The sequence below is a fragment of the Scyliorhinus canicula genome, chromosome 16 (genome assembly GCF_902713615.1).
Source record: "Scyliorhinus canicula chromosome 16, sScyCan1.1, whole genome shotgun sequence".
Classification (NCBI taxonomy): Eukaryota; Metazoa; Chordata; class Chondrichthyes; order Carcharhiniformes; family Scyliorhinidae; genus Scyliorhinus; species Scyliorhinus canicula.
This window is the reverse complement of record NC_052161.1, coordinates 102,035,821-102,049,297: the sequence shown is the minus strand read 5'-3', so window position 1 is coordinate 102,049,297 and position 13,477 is coordinate 102,035,821. Positions and strand designations below refer to the sequence as shown.

Genomic DNA, 13,477 nt, shown 5'->3' with positions numbered 1-13,477 from the left:
GACAGCTTGGTGCTCAACCTTGAAGCAGCCTCTCTTCCCTTTTACCTACATCAACGGTTCTCACCTCTGACACTACCCTATTGGCCCTCGAGCCCTGGCAGCTCACCGTCCATCCTATATTGGACTGAGCTCCTGGAGGCAGCCACTTAATTGGTCGCCTCCCCCGAAATCCTTTCCAGGGTCACGCTGCCGGCATTTCTGGGCCCCAACCAGGAATCATTTGGGATTTGGACTCACGATAAAAATCAAACCCAACATTAACTCTATCGTCTCCACTTGCCCAACCTGATTCCTGGAAACTATGTTTAAATTTCCAGAATTCACAGTATTCTGTTTTTGGAAAACAATATTCAATCTGTCTACAATTCCTGGAAAAATTCACATTTTAATGCTTGCATTCGGCTTAAAGTACAGTCTGTTCTCTAACATCAGAAATATTGATTAGTAAAGCAGTGTGAATGCATTCTAAGTATGTCTGCTATCTGAACTGCCTTTCCCTGATAAGACATCAATACTGAACAAACTGGACAACTCAAATACTGGTGCAGGGGCCCCGACTTTCATTTCAGGCTCATGAAATGAGTTGGGCGCTTTTGCGATGTTCCAAACATGCAACTGACTCACGTCTGACTTTGGCCAAGGTTTGGGTTTTTTTTTACAAACAAGGGAAATGGTTAGTTTGCGGGCTGCAATGAATTATGGGAGAATGTGGGTACAAAGGCAGGCCAGTTAGAAGGCCTGTGTCATTTGCCAACATTATTCTTGGAACCCAGTTTCTAACATTATTCTAGGGGTACCTGAACATCACTTCTCAGCCCTCTACTCATCCCGTCATGCTCCCTTCATAATCTCTCTTCCCCATTTCACGTCCATGACCCCACCCCAAGTATCCTCCATAGCCACTCACCCAGTATCCACTATGTACGATCTTCAGGAGCCATGAAATTGCAATGGGTGCAGATTGAAAAAATCAAACTTGTAACAATTTAATAAAACTCTCATTCAAATCTCTCATTGACACTGAAAAATTAATGTCACCCCTTTGAAAATAAAACGGTTTAATCCCTGAAGTAGTGATTAAGTTGTGGAAACAAAGAATCATGTATTCAGGAACCACATCAAAGGCAAATTACGTTATTGCACTCTGTCAATCACTCCACTGAGCAGCTGTTCCAACAGGACTAATACTCCCTTAGCTTTTGGAAGTCAGCCAAGCATCACAATACATCAGAATAGCAACAACTATCAAAACAAACAGCTTCAGACAATGAAAAAGAAACACCAGGTGGTGGAGCAGGTGTTTTTTTTAAACTTTCGCCAGCAAGGCATTTTGCTTTCCAAAACACGAGTGGTTAGACATCTGAATCTCAGTCCAAAACATAACAGAATATTTTGCCAGCTCAGGGGTAAGTCAATGGCATTGTGGTAATGGCACTGGACCAGAACTCCAGAGGCCCAAACTAATGCCTTGGGGGATATGACTTCAAATTCCATGGCAGCTGGTGGAATTTAAATTCAATTAATAAATCTGGGATTATAAAGCCAGTCTCAGTATTTGTGGCCATGAAACCATCAGTAATTGTTGTGAAAACCCCCCTGGTTCACGAATGCCCTTTAGGGAAGGACATCTGTTGTCCTTTAATGGCTGGTCTGGCCTACATGTAACTTGAAGCACACAATAATGCAACTGACTCTTAACTGCCCTCTGGAAAGCTCAGCAAACCACTTAGTTGAAGGACAATTAGGGATGGTTAACAAGTGCTGGCCCTGCTAATTATGCCCACACCATACAGTTTCTACAGTTTTGAATGTACTACAGCAGTTTCTCCATTGGGAAAAGCACTGTCATGCAGGTCAACACTTACGCAATGGTGGTCAATGTAATAGTCACCGTACCATTGCAGACCAGGCATCCTATGATCAATCAGTGAATTAAAGAGACATCTGCATTACAATACAACATCTAATAGTGACACTTTAAGATGTCAAAACATTTCCACTTACCTTTCAGAATGTTCTTGATTCCTCAGAAGGCTTCCCCCAGTGGCAATGAATTCTGCAAAGAGGTGTGTGGGTTTTTTTTTTTGGGAGGGGAGGTTCCAGATCTGCACTGGCACATGAAAATAGCATGAGAAAGGAAATGTGATTTTCCTGTAGTTCTCACTGTAGCCGAACCTGACCTCAGAAGTGGTGCATGAGCGATTAGCACCCAAGGCTATACAAAAGTCATGCGGGATCCAGAACACGGAGGGAAATTGTCCTTCCAATAAAAATACTAAGTTCAAAAATCTGGCCCAAGGTTCCTTCGCGAGATGTTAGCCTCCGCACTTGTTCACAATTATTGTATAGTTGCTGCAATTACAGTTTTACTTCTGATCCTTGCATCATACTTTGGGTGTTGCAAGCTTGCACTGCTCTTAGTATCTAGTCTAACAGGCTTGCTACATATTTAACATAAATTCTGTTCCTTTCGGGCGCAATTGGAACAAAGTCCCAGAGCGAACACGTTTAGCTTTGTGTTTCCCGGCACTCACGTGCCAAGAAAAATATGGCTATACAACATGACCCATGTTGTATAAGGGGCCTCAGTGGGGAACTTGCAGCAGAGGCCACACATAGCCCCGTTTTATACAATGAGAATCTCCGCTTGCTGGAACTCACCAGTATAGCGAGAGATCGGGACTCCACCTTTAAATAGCGTCCCAATTTCCGAGGCCTCCGAAGCGATCCCTGACCCCACCCCTAGCTCGAACGAACTATGGGAGGGTCCCCGCACACCCCCCCCCCCCTCTCCTCCCCTCCCAGCATCCCCCTAATACCCATGCAGGGATGTACCAACCTGACACCCTGGCTGTCCCCTGGTCAGCTGCCAGTGCCAGCTGGGCACCTTGGCAGTGCCAGGATGCCCTGGTGGCACCAACAGAGACCAATTTCAAATGGCGCTCGCAAGAAGTCTTTGAGGAGAAGGGGATAGATCCCAAAGCCTCAGGAACCTTGGGAATCTGCACATTAAATTGAGACTAGCTGTCTCGCTTCAATATTGCAAAAACGTGATCCTGCTCACAAAGGGCAGGATTTACATCGCTACGTCTCGCGATATCTAACGCAATCTCACGAGATGTTACAAATCGTGTAGTTCCAGGGAGTGGGGTCTCCCGGCTTTTATCGGCCACGCTGTGCCACACGTGCTGACTTTCAGGAGCAGCATGGCAATTGGATCGCGCCCATAATTTCAGCCAGGTGCCGCAATGTTAAAATGAGAATTAAAATGAAATTTCATCTACATAACTCCTTCGTGACTTCAGGGCATCCCAAATAGTTCATGATAAATGTGGCACTTCTGAAGTGCAGCTGCTGTTATAATGGAGGGAAAAGCAGCAGGCAATTACTAGTGCACAGCAAGATGCCACAAACAGCAATGATTACCAAACAACCTGCTTTTGGTAGTGTTGAATACTGGATAAATGTTTCCCAGAACCTCAAGAAAATTCCCAGGCTCCTTGTTGAACGGTGCCAAGAAACATTTCACATTCCTGAGAGGACTGAGTGATAGGGTCTTAGATTAATGTCTCGCACCACCTCAGGACAGTCCAGTACATCCTCAGCGAGCTCTGAAATGTTTGCCTAGACCAGGGGTGGGCAAACTTTTCCGTGCAAGGGCCACATTCAGAAATTCACAATTTTAAAGGGCCGCATAATATTAATAGTCCCGGTTGTAACCAATTAGCGTGCGGCATATACCTCAGCGCTTCCCCCGGCGGCTTCCTGCCTTTAGCCCTCTTTATCTCTACTTTTCAAAAATGGCGCTTCACCCGGTTATGATTCTGGGCGCCTCATATAGAACATAGAACAGTACAGCACAGAACAGGCCCTTCGGCCCTCGATGTTGTGCCGAGCAATGATCACCCTACTCAAGTCAACGTATCCACCTATACCAGTAACCCAACAGCCCCCCACATTAACCTTATAAAAAAAAATTTTTTTTTTTTATGACTTGATCTTGGTGGGCCGCATAAAGACCTTTGGCGGGCCGCATGCGGCCCGCGGGCCGTAGTTTGCCCACCCCTGGCCTAGACTGTGTGCTTAATTCGTTTGACCCTCTGACCCAGGGGTGAGAGGTTCATGCTGAACCCAGGCTGGCAGAGTGAAATCTAACAAATATTTATTGTTAAATCATTGCAATTTAAAGAAAATTATTTTTACTACTTTCATACTGCTCAATAAAGCACAGAAAATATTTAAATAATTGAAGAAACTGGTGTTTAAGATGATTTATGGTTCACTTAACTGCTCGGGCTTCAGATGCTGATTACTGGACTGAGTTATTAGATCAATTTGTCTATTAAGTACCTCGGAATAACAAGCAAACAGTTCTTTGCAGGAGAATTCATTATTATCACTTTAACAGAGAGAACAATGTTAATTATTGACACAATTGTATCTGATCAATTCATTGCAGATTGGAGCGGGTTTTTAACTCTTAACTGGATTAGTAAAATACGAAGAATGTATTTTAAAAAATAAATTTAGAGTACCCAATTATTTTTTTCCAATTAAGGAGCAATTTAATGTGGCCAATCCACCTACCCTGCACATCTTTGGGTTGTGGGGGCAAAACCCACGCAGACAAGGGGGAAATGTGCCAACTCCACACAGACAGTGACCCGGGGCCGGGATCGAACCTGTGTCCTCAGCGTCGCAAGAGCAGTGTTAACCACTGCGCTACCGTGCTGCACTAAAATATTAAGAATGTAATGATACATTCTCTGTGGATGCCCACTGATTGGAGTTAATGTTTTGGTATCTCTCTGCTGTTTTATCCTGATACTTTAGAGTTAGGGCTCAAGGTTAGAGAAGTAATTTCTTAGACCATAAGACATAGGAGCAGAATTAGACCACTTGGCCCATCGCGTCTGCTCCACCATTCAATCATGGCTGATATTTTTCTCATCCTCATTCGCCAGCCTTCTCCCCATAACCCCTGATCCCCATATTAATCAAGAACCTACCTATCTCTGTCTTAAAGAGATTCAGTGATTTGGTCTCCACAGCCTTGGGCGGCAAAGAGTTCCACAGATCCACCACCCTCTGGCTGAAGAAATTCCTCCTCATCTCTGTTTTGAAGGATCGTCCCTTTAGTCTGAGGTTGTGCACGCTGGTTCTAGTTTTTCCTACAAGTGGAAACATCCTCTCCACGTCCACTCTATCCAGGTCTCACAGTATCCTGTAAGTTTCAACAAGATCCTCCCTCATCCTTCTAAACTCCACCGAGTACAGACCCAGAGTCCTCAACCGTTCCTCATATGCCAAACTCTTCATTCCAGGGATCAGTCTTGTGAACTTTCTTGTGGCCTTTCCAAGGCCAGCACATCCTTCCTTAGATACGGAGCCCAAAACTGCTCACAATACTCTAAATGGGGTCTGACCTAGCCTTGTACAGCCTCATAAATACATTCCTGCTCTTGTATACTAGCCCTCCTAACTGCCGACTGAACCTGTACGTTAACCTTAAGAGAATCTTGAACCAGGACTCCCAAGTCCCTTTGTGTTTCTGATTTCCTAAACATTTCCCCATTTAGAAAATAGTCTATGCCTCCATTCCTCCTTCAAAAGTGCATAACCTCACACTTTTCCACATTGTATTCCATCTGCCACTTCTTTGCCCACTTTCCTTGCCTATCCAGTTACTTCTGCAGCCCCTCCATTCTACCTCTGTATATCTTTGTATCATCTGCATACTTAGCAACAGTGTCTTTAGTTCCTTCTTCCAGATCATTTATGTTTATTGTGAAAAGCTGTGGTCCCAGCACCGACCCCTGAGGCACATCACTACTCACTGACTGCCATCCTGAAAAAGATCCCACTGTCTGCCTTCAGCCAGTCTGCCAATCCTCTATCCATGCCAGGATCTTACCCTTAACACCATGGGCTCTTAACTCATTTAAATCTCCTATGCGGCACATTGTCAAAGACTTTCTGGAAATCTAAATAAATCACATTGACTGGTTCTCCTTTGTCTAACTTCCTTGTTACCTCCTCAAAGAACTATTAACATATTTATCAGACATGACCTCCCCTCGATGAAGCTGTACTGACTCAGTCCTATTTTATCATGTACATCCAAGTAGTCCGCAATCTCATGTTTAATAATGGACTCTAAAATCTTACCAATGATGAAAGTCAAGTTAACCGGCCTATAATTTCCTGTCTTCTGCCTCCCTCCCTTCTTAAACAGGGGTATTACATTAGCCACTTGCCAGTCCTCTGGGACCCTACCTGCCTCCAGTGATTCCTGAAAGATCATCACAAATGCCTCCACAATCTCCTCAGCTATCTCTTTTAGAATCCTAGGGTGTAATCCATCCGGTTCAGGTGATTTATCCACCTTCAGACCTTTCGGCTTCCCCAGAAAGTTCTCCTTAGTGATAGCCATTACCCTCACCTCTGCCCCCTGATTCTCCTGGAACTCTGGCATCCAACTGATGTCTTCCACCGTGAAGACTGATGCAAAGTAACTATTCAGTTCCTCTGCCATTTCTTTGTTCCCTATTATTACTTCTCCAACCTCATTTTCCAGTGGTCCAATATCTATTTTTGCCTCTCTCTTACCTTTTATATATTGAAAAAAACTCTTCCTATCTTCTTTTATATTACTAGCTAGCTTACACTCATATTTTATCTTCTCCCCCGTTGTTACTTTTTTTAGTTATCTTCTGCTTGCTTTTAAAGGTTTCCCAATCCTCTGGCTTCCCACTAATCCTCACCACTTTTTATGCTTTTTCTTTTGCTTATATGCTGTCCGCGACCTCCCTCGTCTGCCTTGTCCTCCCCTTAGCATGTTTCCTCTTCTTTGGGATAGAAGCTATAGAACAGTACAGCACAGAACAGGCCCTTCAGCCCTCAATGTTGTGCCGAGCAATGATCACCCTACTTAAACCCACGTAACCCGTATCCCAACAATCCCCCCATTAACCTTACACTACGGGCAATTTAGCATGGCCAATCCACCTAACCCGCACATCTTTGGACTGTGGGAGGAAACCGGAGCACCCGGAGGAAACCCACGCACACACAGGGAGGACGTGCAGACTCCACACAGACAGTGACCCAGCCGGGAATCGAACCTGGGACCCTGGAGCTGTGAAGCATTGATGCTAACCACCATGCTACCGTGAGGCCCCAGGGGCCTGTACCGAGAGATGAATTTCTCTCGTGCCTCTAAATAACCTCCAAAAACTCCTGCCATTGCTGTTCCACTGTCTTGCCTGCTTGACTGTCTTCCAATCAACTCTGACCAGTTCCTCCCTCATGTCTTTGTAGTTACCTTTATTTAATTGTAATACCGTTACATCTGATACCAGCTTCTTCCTCTCAAACTGCAGGGTAAATTCTATCATATTGTGGTCACTGCCGCCGAAGGGTTGCTTCAACTTAAAGTTCCCTAATCATGTCTGCCTCATTACACAACATCAAATCCAGAATTGCCTGTTCCCTACTAGGCTCTGTCACAAGCTATTCCAAAAATACATCTCTTCGTCATTCCACAAATTCCTTTCCTTGGGATCCACTACCAACTTGATTTTCCCAGTCCACCTGTATAATGAATCCCCCCATGAATATTGTAATTTTGCCTCTACATAACTCCCATCAGGGTCGTTTTACCGTTGCGATTCCTAAACTCTACCGACACAGATTCTATGCCTTCTGATCCTATATCCTTATTTGCTATCGATTTAACCTCATTCCTTACCAACAATGCAACCCGCCCCTTTACCCATCTACCTGTCCTTTCGATAGGACACGTATCTTTGGATATTTAATCCCCTTGCAGCCACGTCTCTGTGACACTCATAACATCGTACCAGCCAATTAAATATGTGTAACAAGCTCATTTACCTTGTTCTGTATATTATGTGCAGTACAACACCCTTAGTCCTGCATTGACCACCTCCCTTCTCATACTTGTCACCTTTTTTGCTCTGCCTGAGGTTAGATTCCTGCCACTTTCTATACTCTCTGTTCTATTACGTGGTCTGGAAACTTTATTAACCTCTCCTGAGCCCTCGGCTCCTTTAACTAGTTGAAAGTCATCATCATTAACCTGCACTTGTACCCTCTCCGTTAACTTTGATTTTCTAATTCTCCACACAACTGAATCCTCCCCGACACTATTTAGTGGTTAAAGAGGCCATTTGAGCTTTGGGCTGTGCATATCCATAAAAAAACAAGCACAGGGATTCTCTGAGCCCGCGCCGGGTCGGAGAATCGCCAGGGGTCCAGAGTCAACCCCTGCCCTTTTGCTGACCCGCTTCCCCACAGTCCTAACCCCGTGATTACCCAATCCTCCCATCATATCTCCCCTTTGACCTGGGATGATGCTGATCCTTGTGTGTGTCATACCAGTAACAGCTATTGACTTCCTGGTGCTGCTAGCATTCAATTGAGTGCCAGTCTATGATTGGTCAGCAGCGCTCATTGGGTGGGACTTCAGCCACAGGGTCCTTGATGCCAGGGAAGGCCTGCTGGTATCCAGTTAAATGCATGAGTGGCATTTAAAGTGGCAGGCTTTTCCTAAAAGAGGCAACACTCTGGGCTCTCACCAGCTCTCCAGCCAACAGACAAGACTCCCATCACCTCCAATAAATACTGTCCTATGGCACTGCACACCGAGTGATTGTACAGAGGTTTCAAACACTTCATCAACCTGTTCCTATTTTTGAAAGATTCTTACTATTCTTCACAGCAAACTTAAAAATTAACCTTCAGTAGCAGACTGGGTGAGGACATTTTCTGCCCTTTCCCTTCTCTCCCTGAACACACAACAGTGAAGGATCAGCAATATATGTTCAAATCAAGATGATGTGTAGTTTAGCTGGGAGCTCAGAGGAGATGCTGTTCCCATGGATCTGTTGCCCTTGTCCTTCTAGGCAGTAGGTGTCACAGGGGTTTGGAACGTATTGACAAAGGAGTCAATGGCGAGTTGCTGCAGTCCACCTTGCAGATGATACACACTGTTGTCACTATGCGTCGGTGGTGGAGGGAGTCAATGTTTAGGCGATGGATGGGGTGCCAATCAAACGGGTTACTTTGCCCTGGATGGTGTCAAGCTTCCTGAGTACTCTTGGAGTTGCACTCATCCAGGCAAGTGGAGAGTATTCCATCACACTCGTGGCTTGAGCCTCATAGATAGTGGACAGGCTTTGAGGAGTCAGGAGGTGAGTTACTGAAGAATTTGCAGCCTCTGACCTACTCTTGTAGCCACAGTATTAATGTGGCTAGTCCACCAGTTTATGGTTAGTGGAAAACTCCAAGATTTTGATGGTGGGAGATTCAGCAATTCAAGTGCCATTAAATGTCAAAGGGGTGGGGGGTAGTTAGATTATCTCTTGTTGGAGATAGTCATTGCCTGGCACTTGTGTGGCACAAATGTTTCTTGCCACTTGTCAGTCTATTCTGGGTATTAGGAAGGTGTTGCTGAATGCAAGTATAGACAGCTTCACTATCTGAGGAGCTGTGAATGGTACTGAACACTGCAATCATCAATGAACATCCCCACTTCTGACTTTATGGTGGAGGGAAGGTTACTGCTGCAGTGATCAAAGATGCTTGCATTTGAGGAACTCCTGCAGTGATGTCCTGGGGCTGAGTTGCTGGTCCTCCAACAACCACAACTATTGTCTTTTGTGCAGTGATTTGCTAGAAATAAATAGGGGAAATATTCATCAGCACATTTGTGATTCTCCTGCACATAGAGACCATAATAATGCCTCTCTGACCGTTGGCAATTATGGTGGTGAATCCACATCACACTGCTCCAAAGCCCAGCATATTGGTACAGCTCTTCTTTCTTGAAAGTTGAAAATTACTCGTGCTGTGCATCATCTTTTCACTCTGTCTCTCTCGCCTCCATCAATTTTAAGGTCAGCTACTTTGGCAAATGCGACAGTGAACCTAATTCGGCTGCTTATCAGCTGTGATAACACATCCCTGCAGTTGTATTAGCAAATCCTGCCAGAGGGTGCTTTAAGGCTTAAATCGACATTCCACTTCTCTCAGTTTCAGGTCTCTTTCATGTACCATAGGTTTAGCCTTCAAGGAACACTCCGAATTGAGTCATTTGCAGCACTTGCCCCTGTAGGAATATTAAACTGAATCATCTCAAGGTGAATAGCTGCTGCTTGGCTTCTCAGCTCCCCGCTGCCTCAATTTATTTCTGACAAAGTGCTGTAATTCTAACTTTCAAATGTGCGATTCTGGAACATAGGAACATAAGAAATATAAGCAGGAATAAGCCGAATCAGCCCCTCAAGCCTGCTCCGCCATTCAACAGGATCATGGTTCATCAGGGTGGCACAGTAGTTAACATTGCTGTGTCGCAGTGCCCTGACCCAGGTTTGATTCCGGCCATGGTTGACTGTCTGTGTGGAGTTTGCATGTTTCCCCTCTGTCTGCATGGGTTTCCTCTGGGTGCTCCGGTTTCCTTCCACAGTCCAAAGATATGCAGGTTACGGGGATAGGGTAAGGAGATGGGCCTAGGTAGAGTGCTCTTTCGGCGGGTTGGTGCAGACTCAATGGGCCAAATGGCCTCCTTCTGCACTGTAGAGATTTTATGGATCTGAGTGTGACATCTGAGTATGAATAGAGGGATACAGGCGCCAGATGTGCAGAAGGTTTTAGGTTAGACAGGCAGCATGGTCAGCACAGGCTTGGAGGGACGAAGGCCCTGTTCCTGTGCTGTACTTTTCCTTGTTCTTTGTTCCACTTTCCTGCCTGCCACCCAGAATACCCGCCTCCGATGCCAAACAAGAATCGGTCCTACTCAGCCTTGAATACGACCCAGCCTCCAATGCTCTGGGGTCGAGAATTCCAAACAAATGACCCTCAGAGAAAAGAAATTCCGCCTCACCTCTCTCTTAAAAGGGGAGATCCCTTATTTTTAAACTGTGCCCCCTCATTCTAGAATCCCCCAGGAAGGCAAACATCCCCACGGCACCCATTCTCTGTTTTAAACAACAGGCATAAACGTGATAATTAAACCGGCAAATCGGTATTCATTTGATCGATGCTAAGCAACCACTTATCGTGGACATCCAACCGAGAGCTCAAGTTTGGCATTCGTTGTCACAAGACCTTCCCTAGCACCTGTGGTTAGCATCTTTGTTCTCAGGCATGAACAGTTTTACTAGAACCAGGTTACAATTCTTTTTTGTTTTGTGGGAGATTATTCAAATGCACTTATCCATATCCCGAGTACCAAACTGTATTTCTAAATCACTACAAAGTAAAATGTTTTCTTTCTCAGCAAAAACAGGCCATTTGCGGAGAGTTTTGGTAATGAAGTGTTTAAAAAGTCAATTTAAGACTGAAACATTCGGCAGCTCCTGCTGCTTTTTGATAAAGGATTGTTGTGCAGCCATCAGCTGTCAATGAAATGTTGGATCACTGGAAATGATCATAACAGCAGTGTTAGAGCAGCAAGGAATACAACAGAGTGATTGTTAGGCTGAAAATCAGAAAGGCCATTGGCTTTTTGTTTCTGAGACCGACCTGTTGGCCGATCAGCCAGCGAGTCCCACCCGAATGCCTTGCAAAATCTAACCAATGGACCAGGCGCAATAGCATCTGGTGGGTATCTCAGGTCATTTGGAAGTCCCTGGGTGGTTAGGAACAGGGAAGGGTGCCCTCTAGCTCACCCCCTGGCACCTTGACACTGCCATGCTGGCAGTGCCAGAGTCCCCAGGTGTTGGGGGGCACTGCCAAGGTCAGGGCCAGAGGGGGTGCCATGCCCATGAAAGGAGAAATGGTGGGGGGGGGGGGTAAAATGGCGGGTATGATGGAGCCTCCAGAAGGTTGGGGGAGTGAAAGGTTGGGGCCTGAAAGGGGGCATGGGAAGGCCTGAAAAGACAGGGCCCTTAGCGGCCCCATAGTGGGGTGTCCTTTCTTGGGGGACTGTGGGATAATGCGTGAGGGGTTGATATTGCCCATTGGTGAGGGGTGTGGATTCAAGCTCACTTAGCGATCGGGGCAACCTTTCAAAATGGTGGCCCGATCTCGGAGGAGCCGGTCTGGCCAGCGAATTCAGCTCTCCAGTGATGAAAAAAATTCCAAGTGTGGGCTAGCTCTCAGAGAAACTCCCCAGAGCACGATAAAGTGTGGTTAGATAGTGGGGAACTCGGCGACAGAGCCGGAAAGAAACTCCAAGGCCAGACCCAGCTGTATTGACACTTAGAAACTTTTCCTTAGATCACACCCACTGTGTTATATACTTGACTTGGAACTAGAGCCCTTTTATTCAGTAGAGTGCAAACTCACCCTATCCTGCAAGATCTCTTTTCAGTGGACTAAATACCCCATTGTACCAGTAGACTGTGCACTTCTGAAGGGTACAAGTACTTTGGATGCAAATTAGACAGAATACGATCCCTGCAAGGTGTTCGGACTTTGAAACTATGAAGAACTTACATTCATATAACACTTTTCACTATCTCAGAACATTCCAAAACATCTTACAGCCAACAAATTACTTTGAAATATAGTCACCGATGTAATCTAGAAAACGTGGCAGACAAATTGTGCACAGCATGCTCTTTCACATCACAGTAAAATCAAAGACCAGATCCATGTTTTAGGTGTTGGTTGAGGGATAAATGTTTGCCAAGACACTGGGAGGTGTCTCTATTCTTCTTCAAATCATGGGATCTTTTTTTTATATATAAATTTAGAGTACCCAATTCATTTTTTCCAATTAAGGGGCAATTTAGAGTGGCCAATCCACTTACCCTGCACATCTTTGGGTTGTGGGGGCGAAGCCCACGCAAACACAGGGAGAATGTGCAAACTCCACACGGACAGTGACCCAGAGCCAGTATCGAACCTGGGACCTCGGTGCCGTGAGGCAGCAATGCTAACCATTGCACCACTGTGCTGTCCTGGGGATCTTTTTAATCCATCTGAGAGGGAAGTCCAGGCCTCCACTTAACACCCGAGAAGGAAGACCAGGCTTTCATTTAACACCTCATCCAGAAGACAGGATTTCCTGCAATTAACTGCAGTGACATTGTAGCCTTCAGTTCTGCTTGAAAGCCATTCCTTCTTTGAATTAATCACCTCTGTGTGCAGCAATCTAAACCAAGATCAAACCAGTTTGGAGTACAGACAGTCTTTTCAACAGAAGTTTCTTCAGTAATAATAATCTTTACTAGTGTCACAAGTAGGCTTACATTAACACTGCAATGAAGTTACTGTGAAAATCCCCTCGTCGCTACATTACGGCGCCTGTTTGGGTACACTTGAGGGGGAATTCAGAATGCCCAATTCACCTAGCAAGCACGTCTTTCAGTGTGCGCTGAAGGTCCAAATGACCAAGTTGACCCAACTTTCCAAACTGTCTTCTCCACGGTTCAGTGAGGCCTCTCTGGAGATTCTCCTCCAGGCCATACTGGGAAGGCGGGAGGTCCTCCTTCCTCAGAATGGTAGC

The 13,477-nt window shown here is 45.4% G+C and overlaps 1 protein-coding gene across 7 annotated transcripts in view; it reads right to left on the bottom strand.

The window, feature by feature from the left end:
* nphp4 (nephronophthisis 4) overlaps nucleotides 1–13,477 on the bottom strand; it is a 591,121-nt gene that overhangs the window by 130,144 nt on the left and 447,500 nt on the right. The gene's annotated exons all lie outside the window — the stretch shown is intronic.